Genomic DNA, 13,978 nt, shown 5'->3' with positions numbered 1-13,978 from the left:
AGAGCAGCTTATGAGATTATCAAAGCCTTTATTAATTTTGAATCCCTGTATTTGATCACCTTTTAATCTTCGTTTCTCCGACCAGGAATCATCTCTATATAAATTCTTATACATATACAGTCTATACATGACTTTCCTCGAGTAGGGTGACCAAAACTGAACACAGTATTCAAAATGAGGACGCACTAGTGAACTTTAAGGGGTAGGGATGATTTCCTTAGTCTTAAATTCGAATGCCCTAACTATGAATTAAAAAAATTTCGTTGGTTTTACTTCTGCTAAGCAGTGTTTGCTTAGCTTTAGATCATCATAGATTACTACTTCTAGTTCAACAAAATTCATATTGTAACTGTAACTTACCTTTCCGACTATACTACCAATATGTGAAACTTTACACCATACGATATCAAAATTCGATTGCCACCTATGAGCCCAGACTATCAGTTTGTTATTTTAGTTTAAAGCTACGGACATTCAAGTTCATTTGTATATTTCCTTCGCAGCTTAGTATCAACCGCGAAGTCTAATATCTTACAATGCAGCCCATTTCAATATCACTAACATTTATGAGAAAGAGAACCGGTCCTAAGAATGATCCCTCGTGGCACACTGCTGTGTTACGTCTAACTATTCTGAGGCTTGACCATTCATCATAAACTCTTCGTTTACGTCTAGTCAACCAATTTCCCATCCACCAAAATACATCATCATCAAGTGACATACATTTTGCTGTTAACCTTCGATGCAACATCGTTGCAAATCATTCTAGGAGTCTTTCATCAAGTGGTGGCCCTTTCAATGGTTTAAAATTTTTATCTCGAATGATGATGATTTCCAGCTACAGACGCTAACCTTAAAAGTCGGTCATTCTATGAGCAGTAACCTATTACTTTTTTTTTTTGAATATCGGTATTATATTGGCCGACTTCCTTCAGATTTCTTCACGTAGTAAGCGACTTATTGAAAGGGTCAGTCAAGGGCCATAACTATCTTTAAACTTCGCCTCTTTCATCGTCCTTGGATGAAACGTATCAGGACCTGCCGTTCTGTTTACTTTTAACCGACCAAGGCATCACATACGACACGCACGTAATCATCACTCCCCACACCTCAAATATCAACAGAAAAGCATCACAAGCTAGATGCTTTCGGAACTCTAACTAGCACCAGATTTGGACAAGAAAGAGAATCCCTCAGCCTACTTTACAAACAATCCACCCGCTCCACTCTTTAACTACGCCTCACCTGCCTGATCTCCCAACCTATCAAAAGGACAAGAGTCTTCATTAAGAATGGGTTGGAATAAAAGAAAATGGGGAAAAATATCAAGATGAGGAAAGGATCACAAAGAGTGTGACTATAAGTCATGGATCATAAAGGAAGGTGTGTCTGATATATTCATGGAAGAAATAAACAAACCAATTCTGTAATTTAGTTATCATAAATGTAAATAAAGCCAGTCATCCCAGGAACGAGGATGTAAGATGGTTTCCATGCTTCACATCAACCCCCCCAGGGAAGTCGACTATAATCTACTACTCTTACGTACTCATTGCATAAATGTACGTAGGATTCCATCTTCTCTGTCTTCACTTTGTGGTGTTAGTAAAGTGGCATCCACTAGCGCGCACAATGGTGGGTACCAAGAGTAGCACCATACACACACACACACACAGTAGATGCCATAGGAAACGTATGGAGGTCACCTATCTATCCCATCCTGTCCTGATTTATGATTACTGATGAATGATGAACAGTCCACACTGCAGGAACATAGCATGAGTGCCTTCGTGCCTTCCCCCACCACCCTCTCTCTCTTCCCGGAATCAGTACTGGGAGTGGGACCACATGGCGCATACCGTAAGACGGGCTCAAATGCCATCTTTGAACTGACGCTGGTACTGGGATAGATCCAAGACTCATGAGACGTTCCGTGGATACCAAAACTAATGACAGGGATATTCTGGCTCAGCTCCAAGTACCAGAGATCACCGGTGAGATGTACCTGATGGTATCACGCTATGCTCAGACTTATCCTTCCAGAACTACACCCAACCCTCCGTCTTCCCAGGTTGGCTAAGACAATCGAGAACCAAACAATTTTAGGATGGCGGGGGAATTTCTTCCTATCTACTCCTGTTCGCTGCTTCTCGCCTCATGTGAAGTACGATCAGGGACAGACGACTGAGCCTTCGATGATAGATCCTCTCTAACCTCCATCCTCTACTCCTAGCTGTGGAAAGTTATAATACAGGAGGGGATAGTTTCGAACTTCATTCTCCCCACCTTCTTATAGCCGCCTTAACGATATACAGGAGATATGTGAGTAACTAACCAATAAGCCTGCATCAAGAATAAACAGGGAATAAAACGAGGCTATTCTAATGCATCGAAACTACGAGGTTTGAAGCCAGCGTACAATAATCCTAAAATTCTACACTAGGCTTAGATAGACAGTGTCAAGTAGTAAGTCACTTTAAGAGTTCTAGGTCTGCCTCAGTCCCTCGAGTGCAGACGCCCGTCACATAACCACGAAAGGTAAGAGAACTTATCTAACTATAACCCAGGGATTAAGGCTCACTACCCACTATAAATGCTAGCAATGATTAGCAACTTGTAAATCAACTTCCATCTTCAGTGTTAGTGTAATGACCTTATGCTTTACAGTCACCTTTGTATCACCCTACGATTTAATCACTGGGTGTTCTCTCTGTGTTTAGATACTTTGGATATTATCGTTATTGTCATTAGTATCATTATCATCTTATCATCATTATTATCATTATCATTATTACGATTACTATTATTATTATTATCATTATTATCATCATCATCATGAACATCATTATTATCATCATCATTATTGATATCTTTATCTTTTTCACGATAAGTGATATATGATAATTGGTTGATAATCATTAATGGCATGACCAGATAAAACTCATCTTAATCCAGAGGTAGACGTAAGACTTTATAACCAGTTAGAAGAAATTTGCAAAGAACACGATACAAGTAAAGTGGATTGAAATACACCAGTACCTGGGTCGGGAGAACATAAATGCCAGTGCGTTAGGGACAATCATTTTCAAAGAACTAACCTATAACTGAAGAACAATGGAACGAGTATATTCTTATTTTCATGTAAAATAGCTCAAACGAAAATCTCTAAAATCAACATGCTAAAGTAATCTACGTAAATTTACGTACATAGATTAGGTGACTTTTATGCCAAAGTCGACTCCAGCACGATATAAATGTTGCTGATTATAACAACTGAAAACTTAAGACGTTTTATAGTTATATCATCAGATAGTGGATCATTACCCAAAAAAAAACTAGTTCATTGATTTCGGAAAAAAAAATTTGATTTGGTTCAAACCAGGGAAGCCAGAGCAAAGATCTTAAATGATTTTCCTTCATCAATTTTTACTACTACTGAAGACACAACACGATGTCCCGTATCCAGTTCCATCACTAAGAGAAAAAAATAATTACAATATATTGATCCACCCTCAGCAGCGTATGAACGTAAAGTGAATAGACAAACAAAAAGGAAAGTTCCTGAACAGGAACTAGACATTAGTCAAGAGCCACATACATACTGGGAGTGTATGTGGTCTTAGAATTATCTTTAACACTTTCTTCAGGGGTTCAAGATTTTTTTTCGGTGGGTGGATGTAACTTACGTTGATGGTCTTAATGACTCCTGGCAGTGGATAGACCTAAAGCCCAAACAACCAACCTACCGACAATAGCCAATGTAAACACCTACCCCGAGACTCGCCTAGATGGCTGAAGGTCTCTCGTTGGTAAACTTTTGGAAACCATCATTCGATGCAAGATGGCAAATCATGTAGAGGATCACCGCTTAATAAACGATTCACAAAATGGCTAAGAACACACAGAATGATTCCTGGGCTGAGCAATAGATCCTATTAGAGGTAATTAAACAACTTAAACGTGGTTTAGGTTAGATAAGAGAAGATAAGTAGGCGATTAAAGCAGGTATTTAGAACCATCGAAGGTTTAGAAAATCCCGATCTAAGCAGCTATCTTAGGCTATTTTTGTCTGATTCCAATCGTAAGTCACTCATGGATATAGATTTGATGGCAAGCGAATGAGTGGAAGGACTTCTTCCGTTTGTTGACGTATGGAATGAAAGCAGCGCTACAGAAACGTATAAGAATGGATCTGGTAAATATTTCGCTTCGAGTCCACGACAGATGTTATTTGCACCTCAATCACATGTAAAGTTTACAAGTATTTCTCTACAGTACGTGAATGATCTATTTGTTTTGCTCCTCTTGCCACACTAATCCCTGTTTCTGATTTACGCTACTATCACTAACAGCCTCGAAATGGCCCAGTGGTCTGCTGCTGTCGGAATTTCTCAATAATCTCTTTAATATGTTTATATAGACTAAAAGCTGAACATCTAAATGACCCATTACCGTCCACACAAAATACTCAAGCTGGTTAGATATCACCGACAACCTGCAGGTCATGAGGGAAACATCTCTTCTCATAGTTAACCGGATAACCTTTCTACCACATGACTGGCCGTGTTGATCATCATGATTCTGTACCTGGAAACGCTTCGAAAACGCAGCCGCGCCCAAGAGTCATAGTGGATCGAGAATGCTCCAAATTCTTTCTCTGCTCTCCAAAAGACCACTCGCTGCTTATCGGGTAAGAGTCTCCAGATAGCCACAATTAACCACAGAGACAAGGCTGTCTGGCAGAGCGATACTGATGTTGCTGCTTCATCTGTGGCAACGCGAGTGTTTTAGAATATTGCTTCCTGGCCGACCGACGCGTCGTCTCCCCCTTCCCCCAACTGTAGCCCCTTCTATTTGAGACATTTGTTCCTCTGGGGTTACATACCGCAGCTGGAGTGGTCCAGTAAGCTGCCCCACTAGCTAGCTCTCTCAGCACCAACATTCCCGGGGAGATGCCACCTGAGGTATCCGTGTAAACTATGTGTGGATGTTACTGCTGCTGGTGTCCCGTGGTTTGGTATGGCTCAATATGTGGTTGGCATTGTCTATACTTATCTTTTATCCTCTCTCTCTCTCTCTCTCTCTCTCTCTCTCTCTCTCTCTCTCTCTCTCTCTCTCTCTCTCTCTCTCTCTCTCTCTCTCTCCTTATCTGTTTTTTATCTCTTAATCTCTAATGATATTTCATCTACCAGTTTTTCAACACACTCACACACATATTGTATGCGACAGCCATAGTATATGAAATGCTCCAGTACCAGGATAACGCTTTAAGACGAAATATTTCCAAGAAATGAACCATTTAGAGAAACAAGTAAACGGGAGAGCAAAGAACAACAACATATATGATAATTATCAGCCACAAGGCTAGAAGTAACTTGACTCATAACAATAGAAAAATAGTGTCGATATAGAAGACAAGATAATCTCGTTTTGCAAGTCTAGGAAATGAGCAGATAGCAGACACATATGCGTGTATAGAAGAAACCCTAGATCTATCATCATTGCAGGCAAATATATAACGATATAAGAGACGCTCTTCTGTGTCGCACATCGTTGAGATGATCTATAATCTTAGCTCTGCAGTCTTGTAGCATATCACTGCGAATAGTTCTGGTGTCGCTGATGGCCTTCGCGGCCCAGGAAGCCACCTGGACAATGTGGACTATGCCAAGCCTTTCCTAATTGGCCAGTGGATATGTGTACACAATATGTGCGAAACTCATTCCAACTCGGATCGGGTATCACTGCTAGAAATCGTTTTCTCTTCCTCGTCGTCAGACACCGAGGAGAAGAATAAGCAAGAGCAGGCATCGACACATGTGTCAGAAATGGTGAGAGCATCTTGAACGGGAAGGAGTTCTGGGTATGGATGAAACGTAGCGGCAATAAGCGCATTCGTTTCCTATGGCGCTAGGGCTGTGAGGAAGCGATCTACATATTTCTTACATGTCGTAATAAGAGATGGATTAATGGGGTCAGAGCGGAGTGGCTTGAAACCCCTCCCCTCCAAGTTTTGTGCTTTCTTTTGAACGGAGAAAAGAACTATGTGAGGGTTGATCCTTGATCGCTCAGGTTTTGTTTGAGTGTAAGTGTATGTAATCAGGATGTAAAGAAGGGAGGGAAAAGTTGCTCTGTTCGACGAGAGAAACCTACATGTTTTGGCTGTGTTTAAAATAAGCTAAAGGGGTAGTGGGAAGAATGGTTTGGGTGGTTTGGGTATGTCCCAGGAGTAAAGTCTTGTATTAGATTGAGAAAGTGAGCAAAGATGTGAGAATGTCTTAAAAGTGTAGGGATGTAACCTCATGATTAATGTGGATGAAAATGTGATTAAACAAAGAGAAATGGGTGACTGCAAGTGCCCACGCACCTGGCAGTGAAAAAAGTGAGGAAGAAAGAGGACTCTTTTGGGAGGCGCTGATTGAACACTCCAGCAATCTTTTTGCAAAAGGTCGAGTCTACGTGATGGGTGATTTGAATACAAAAATGGGCGATGTACATGTTGAGGGTAGGAATAAGAAGCATGAAATACAAAGGTGAGTGATAGTGAGGAACAGCAATTCGAGATGTGTGCTGAAAGAAAATTAGCGTTTGGGGTTTTCTATTTTCACATGTTCGCCATTTTCTGCGTAGTAAGGTTAAGTCATGAATACACACAAAAAATTCATTTGTTCACATCTACTCACTAGTTGTCATGAATACTGCACCCGAACGAGAGCCCAGAGCCCCTTTTCCATGGCAAAGCCCCAAAGCCCCTTCAACCACCCTATGGCTTGCTTCAGCTCCCAGTGTTCCATCCACTGCCATGACCACTTCCATATATCTGCAGTAATCCACTACCTCCATGTTCTCTCCATTCAAACTCACACACAGACTAAAGTGTCTCCTCCCCACGCCAAACCTCTTAACCTTAATTCTTTTCACAATTACTTTCACCTCTCTCCTTTTCTCATACTCTACCAAACTCAAACTCCAACTTCTTCAGATTCACACTTAAGTCTATCAACAAAAACGTGTCATCTTCAAACAGCAACTGACTCACCTCTCATATCTATCCATAGCCGTTGAGAATGTCGACTTCATATCTGTGGAAACTAAAGAAAAACTTTCTGAGAAAATAACAGTAGGACTAGATTATAGCCCCCCCCCCCCCCCCCCCCCGCATAAATATAGCTGAAAGATTCTATAATCAGTCAACAGAAACTATTAGTAGGAGACTTTAACCTACCGGTATCAAAGCGGGGAGAATCCCTTTTCAATACATCGCTCGCTGAGGGAAAAGTTCATGATGAATGGAAGTTTGCCAATGTCACACCGATATTCAAATTATGGTAATATGTCGCTGCCCAGAAATAATCATCCCATTAGCTTCATGTCTGTGACTGGAAAAACTTATAGAGATCATCATTCGAGATAGAAAAACTTATAGAAATCATCATTAAAGATAGAACCGTAAAACATTCAGAGGACTAACAATTGACAAACGATTCTCAGCTTCGTCTTCAACGAAATCGCTCACGACTAAACAAATCTTCTTAATTTCTTTTATGATATAATCAACATGCATGACGAAAGCGAAGCAGCTAATGTCATCTATCTAGATTTTCAAAAAGGATTCGATAAGGCTCCGCATCAAAGGCCACTAGCAAAAATTAAGGCTCATGGCATTCATGGGGTTACTTCAGTGGACAGGAGATTGGCCGATTGGACGTAAACAAAGAGTTGTGATTAATGTGGAGTGCCACAAGGATCACTATTGGAACCGGTCCTCTTTCTCGTATATATTAACGATACTGACACTGGACTGCATCGTAAGATATTAAAATTCGCTGACGTTTCAAAGCTGAGGAAATAAATCTACAAATGAACTTGAACGTCTACAGTCTTCCAGCTGACTTAAACAAACTGATGGACTGGTCTCATAGGTAGCAAATGCTTTTCAGTATCGATAAGAGCAAAGTTTTACACAGCGATAGCCAAACAAATAGGCATGCCACAGTATGAATTCTGTTGAACAGTAAAAGGTTGAAGGAGGAAAAAGACTTTGGGGTCAGTAATCACGGGTGACCTTAAACCCAGCAAATTGGGTCAGTAATCACGGGTGACCTTAAACTCAGCAAATTGGGGTCAGTAATCACGGGTGACCTTAAACCCAGCAAATTGGGGTCAGTAATCACGGGTGACCTTAAACCCAGCAAATTGGGGTCAGTAATCACGGGTGACCTTAAACTCAGCAAATTGGGGTCAGTAATCACGGGTGACCTTAAACCCAGCAAATTGGGGTCAGTAATCACGGGTGACCTTAAACCCAGCAAACAGAAGTATTGAAAAGGGCAAACAAATTCCTTGGATTCATAGGTTAGGAGGCCTTCGAATCTACGTCCAAGGAAATCATGCTTACTCTTTATAATTCATTGGTTCGTCTCCATCTTAAATATAGTGTTTAGTGTTGGTCATCCTACCTAAAAAAAAGGAGACATAGACAGAATGGAGAGAGTGTGCAGTGTCGACCTACCAAGATGATTCTCGGCTGAGAAGCAAATCCTCCGAGAGCACATTAAACGACTTGGGTCTACTTGGCTTTGAAAAGCGAAGGCGAAGAGGTGATTGTAACAAAAGTAATCAAATTCATCACAGACTTTGATCATCTTGGTTTCTCAAGTAAAAGCGTGTAATAAGATGGCAGCGGAAGAAGTGAAGGGAGAGATAATGAAAGCGGAAGGAGTGAAAAAGTGTGTCAAATGCTAACGTATAGTTTCAGTCGTGACAGGAGTGAGGTGATGGAATTGGTGGGTAGCTGCAAAGCATTGATGGCAACTGTTGATAAAATGAAGGGGGGGGGGGGGGGGGGAAGAGACTGATATGCTAAAAGAATGATTAAAAACAGGTTATTGAAGAGATGTGGGAGAAAAAATTGATAACTTTTGAGTTGTATGAGTAGAATAAGTTGACAGGTAGGCTAAAACACCTCCTATAACCTCAAATTTTTCTTGATATCCACTTTAGAAATGGAAGATATTCGTAGCCTCGTCGCATCCTCTGGTATTCTTCACCACACTACGATTTGTGCCTCTTTCCCTGAGTTATTGATGTCTCAGTTATACACCTCCTCGCAGCAAAGTCACTTTAATTCTTGGTTTCTTGTGTGTGCTTAATGGTCACCAGCGTCGTGGCCCAGGCTAAGTTATGGTACATCAACGTCAGAGCCACACGTTTCAGCAGTTGTTTATCATCTGTCCAATATTACATTTTGTAATACATCTGCATTTCCGTTGTTGCTTCGCCTCTTGCAGCAAGTCCTGTACTCAGTTTCACTTACAAGACACCTACATATGCATGAATTCATAGAAACACCGATACCAAATGGCCTTTTTGGTTGTGTAACAATTACCTCTCACACACGTCAGCATTCTACACTCACAGATGAGCTACTTTGAAATGCAAGGACACCAGCGATGTACCTGAACTCGGGGTTGGTTGCTTATGAGAGTGGATGTTTGAATTCGTGAGGAGGAATGATTTCCGCGTTTCTTGCTTACTTACAAAACAGAATCTTGAGCAAAGCAAAAACAAAAATGGCACAAAAATCTTATATCTCCCGGTGCGTTTACGTATTCTGTACCGTATAACGCATTACGAAATCAGTGCCTAGCTATAAAACATACTTCACTGTATCATCCAACAAGAGCTTGAGGAAGACTGGGTCTTCATCCACTTAGAATATGCGCACTGCAGTACGTATGTAAGCGAGGGATGACCGTACACCTGAGAGTGAGTGTTGTATATTTCCACCATAAACTGGACCATTGCTGACAGTTTTACATCGACTAACTCTGGCATCAGCGTCGGAATCGTCTGTTTACGACGTCTGGCAGAGCCCCTTTATGGTTATTTCAGGCTTGTGTGGAAGGGGATATAACCTGCCTCACTCCTAGCAGTGCTGGACTGAGCTGTTGTGTGGACTCCGCTTTCCCCGAGGCACTGGGGTGAGGGAGGCTGAAGGGAGTAGAGGGCGTCACTGGCTGGTCCAATCATGATGCTATGGTGCCATTAGCGTTAAGATACTGGAAGCGAAACACCTCTGCTGATCAACGAGAGAGAGGGTTCAGCACGGAGTGGTCTGTAGGGGATGACCAGGAGCCAGTGACCAGAAGGGAATCCATATTGAGTGTCTGATAGAAAATGAATCGCGATTCAGGGATTAGCGAGAATGAGATATGCAGTCATGGGAAGTGCAGAGAAATTATTTGGTCGTTATCATATATATGTTCAAAATCATGGTGGCGATTCATCACACGCAGAACGACGTAAAATACAAGTGTAATATCATTATTATCATTATCATTATTACTATCATTATCATCATCATTATAATCATAATCATCGTTACTGAAGTCATTATCATCATTATCATTATTACTATTATTAGTGCTATCATCAATATCATTATATCATTATTATCATTATATCATTATCATCATTATTATTATTATTATCATCATTATCGCTATCATTATTTATCATTATGAATTACCTTAAGTGGCAGTTTATTACCATTATATCATTATTATCATTATCATCATCATTATTATTATTATCGCTATCATTACTATCATTATGAATTATCTGAAGTGACAGTTGTAGTACGTGTATTACTCGCTTGTTTAGCGAGTTCGTGGCCAGACTTGAACTGTCTCACTATCGTCCGCTCGGCCTCCGAAGCAGCTAGTTCAAGATATAATACCGGTCATCTTAAGTCCAATGCTCATTCTTCTAGTTATGGTGCCGGTTGTAACAGGTATGTTGCCGGTTACTTCAGGTATGGTGCCGGTTGTAACAGGTATGTTGCCGGTTATTTCAGGTATGGTGCCGGTTGCTTTAAGTATAATGCCTGTTGTCATAAGCTAGATGCCTTTTTTATTTCTTTACGTGTGATGCCGGATGTTCTAAGTACAGTGCCGGTTACTCAAGGTACAGAACTGGAAGGCAGGTTTTATTACAGAACTGCAGAGACACAGATAAACAAAACTACCTTTATTGATAATAAGATTAGTGTCGTTTGTTTGGATGCCTGTAATTCTTCATTGATTTTTTTCTTGGAAGATCTGTATTCCCTCTCTTTATTACTGTCTTTTGTTTGTCATTTCTGATTCAGTAAGTACTTTGTTTTTTCTAAGACTTACATTTTCTTTAACTATTATTTGCCATTTTTAATTCAGTAAATACTTTTTTTCTTTAACTTTTATTTGCCATTTCTAATTCAGTAAATACTTTTGTTTTTTTCTTTAACTTTTATTGCCAGTCTTTTCTTTACTTCTTTCATGTGTTGTAAAGTTATACTTGGAGGAAGTTGGAGGTACAGTCCTTTACCATGCAATATTACAGCTGTTCCAAAGTTACATTCGGACTACAATTATCTTCATCCGTTTTCTTTCTTGGAGGAAGTTGGAGGTACGGTCCTTTACCATGCAATATTACAGCTGTTCCTAATCATTAATTTCCTTTTTTTAAAGATACTCTTTCTTACCACTCGTTCAATTGTTATCACATTAACCAACCGAAAAGTAAGGGGCTTTTTTTGGAGAATCTCTTTCTTACCACTCGTTCAATTGTTATCACATTAACCAACTGAAAAGTAAGGGGTTTTTTTTTTGAGAATCTAATTCTAGATCCAGGATTAGATTTAAAGGACACAGAAGACAAGAAGGATAAAAGCTTTCCAATAATAGCAAGAGGAAAACAAGGATAACATATACAAAAAAAAAGAAATCATTTCTAGACAATATAGATAGACTTACACTGTACGTTGGGTAAGCAAGTGGCCCTGACCTGCCCAGATTGACCCCAGTCAATGGATGTCGTCCCTTCACTCAAATATGTCCTTAGCAACATCTACACCTTAAACTGTCCTATAATTCATTTACTATCATTGCCATTTTTAATCGTTTTCATAAATATTGTCTCTGTTTATTCGTTCTATACTAAACGGTTGCGTAACTCTATAGACAGTTAAACTTTTACGGAAATGAACGTGATGAATAACGCCTTTCAGCTCGTTCCCTCTTTGCCCTCATTTTCCATCAGTCATTTAATGTCAATTGGAAACATGGCCTGACCTGACCGGACCTGACCTGATTTGAACGTATCATACGAACAACGGATGGTAAAAGGGTGTTCTCATGAAGGACGTGCTATTGGTAATCGTCGACTCGCAATATTCTCAATATCATCAATACACTCAAAGGACGAAAGATATTCTTAATCCCCAGCTATGAATGAGACACGGCTCTGAGTAAAAAGAAAGTTGAAGACTTCATCAATTACGAGCAAAACTCTTCGCCTCATCATAAAACCAAGTCCCTTGCCTCTCTCTCTCTCTCTCTCTCTCTCTCTCTCTCTCTCTCTCTCTCTCTCTCTCTCTCTCTCTCTCTCTCTCTCATGAACATACTCAAGACAACAACAGAGGAGCATTATACAACACCACTCCTTCATTAGACTTGACAAATTACATAAAAAAAAAATATCTACGATTAGTTAGAAGCAATGAGAGATCCTTTAAAGTTAAAAGCTAAATAGAGACTGCCAAACATAGGCTAATGCAGACTTTAAAACGAACATGGTGTGCCGGATCAGCAAGCCCACCTTCCTCAGAGCTTGGGCCAGTATAAGTATTAAGAGAGTATAAGTATCAAGAGACAGATGTTACTAGTAAGATTCGCTTCTCTGGTATAGACGACGGTGTCACTGTCAGTCTCACCTTGCAAAACAAAATATGAGCAACAAAGATTCTAAATCTGTTAAGCAAGATCGTCATATCATCATGAAATTGGGGTCTACTCTATGCGTCTGCTGTATAAGAGAAAAATCATGTAATAGATACTTAAACGTTGAGAGAAAAGAACGCCGAGTTATTTTCGTAATGTGTAGACATATCTTGTACGGTGGAAGGATGCCCAAAATTTCATAAGACAGAGCTATATTGAAAATGAAATGATGGAACATATACATAAGGGAAACCTAATGCTGAGAGAAAGAATTTCTAGTGAAGGTCAGTGGGGCTGAAAGTAATTCACTACAGGTCAAATTGAGTAAAATGTTTTGAAAAGAAAGTTAACCTTTCATTAAATGTACATTTGTACCTCCGACATATTCATTTCTCCCTATCTTTCTTCAAGTATTCGAATATCTTTTTAATTCTTCGAGTCCAACGAAAAACATCCAAATCTTATTTACATCTTCATGACAACCGCCATTGGACATGTCAGATGATGCAAATTATTTAACAGGTTTAAGCTGCGACTTCTTCACTTAATCTGCTGTTAATGTTACTGGTTTCAGGCTACCGTGTCATTAACCTCGGCTCTAAGCCAACGCTCTGTCGGTCTCCCAGGGAAAAAAAAAAGCCACGGAGACGGTGGCTGTGGCAGAGTAACAACACTGCTGCATCTTGTGTGTCATATGACCTGAGGATATAACGTGTGGCGCTCGTTGATGAGAACGCGCACAGAAATTGACTTGGGCCTTCACTAACCCCTGGGATGTTATAAAAGTTCACAGGAATTGACTGAAGCCTTTACTAATCCCTGTATATATATATATATATATATATATATATATATATATATATATATATATATATATATATATATATATATATATATATCCCTGGGGATAGGGAGAAAGAATACTTCCCACGTATTCCCTGCGTGTCGTAGAAGGCGACTAAAAGGGAAGGGAGCGGGTGGCTGGAAATCCTCCCCTCTCGTTTTTTTTAATTTTCCAAAAGAAGGAACAGAGAAGGGGGTCAGGTGAGGATATTCCCTCAAAGGCCCAGTCCTCTGTTCTTAACGCTACCTCGCTAACACGGGAAATGGCGAATAGTTTGATATATATATATATATATATATATATATATATATATATATATATATATATATGCGCGTGTGTGTGTGTGTGTGTGTGTGTGTGTGTGTGTGTGTGT

Source organism: Panulirus ornatus, chromosome 18 (assembly GCF_036320965.1).
Source record: "Panulirus ornatus isolate Po-2019 chromosome 18, ASM3632096v1, whole genome shotgun sequence".
NCBI lineage: Eukaryota > Metazoa > Arthropoda > Malacostraca > Decapoda > Palinuridae > Panulirus > Panulirus ornatus.
This window is presented reverse-complemented; position numbering follows the sequence as displayed.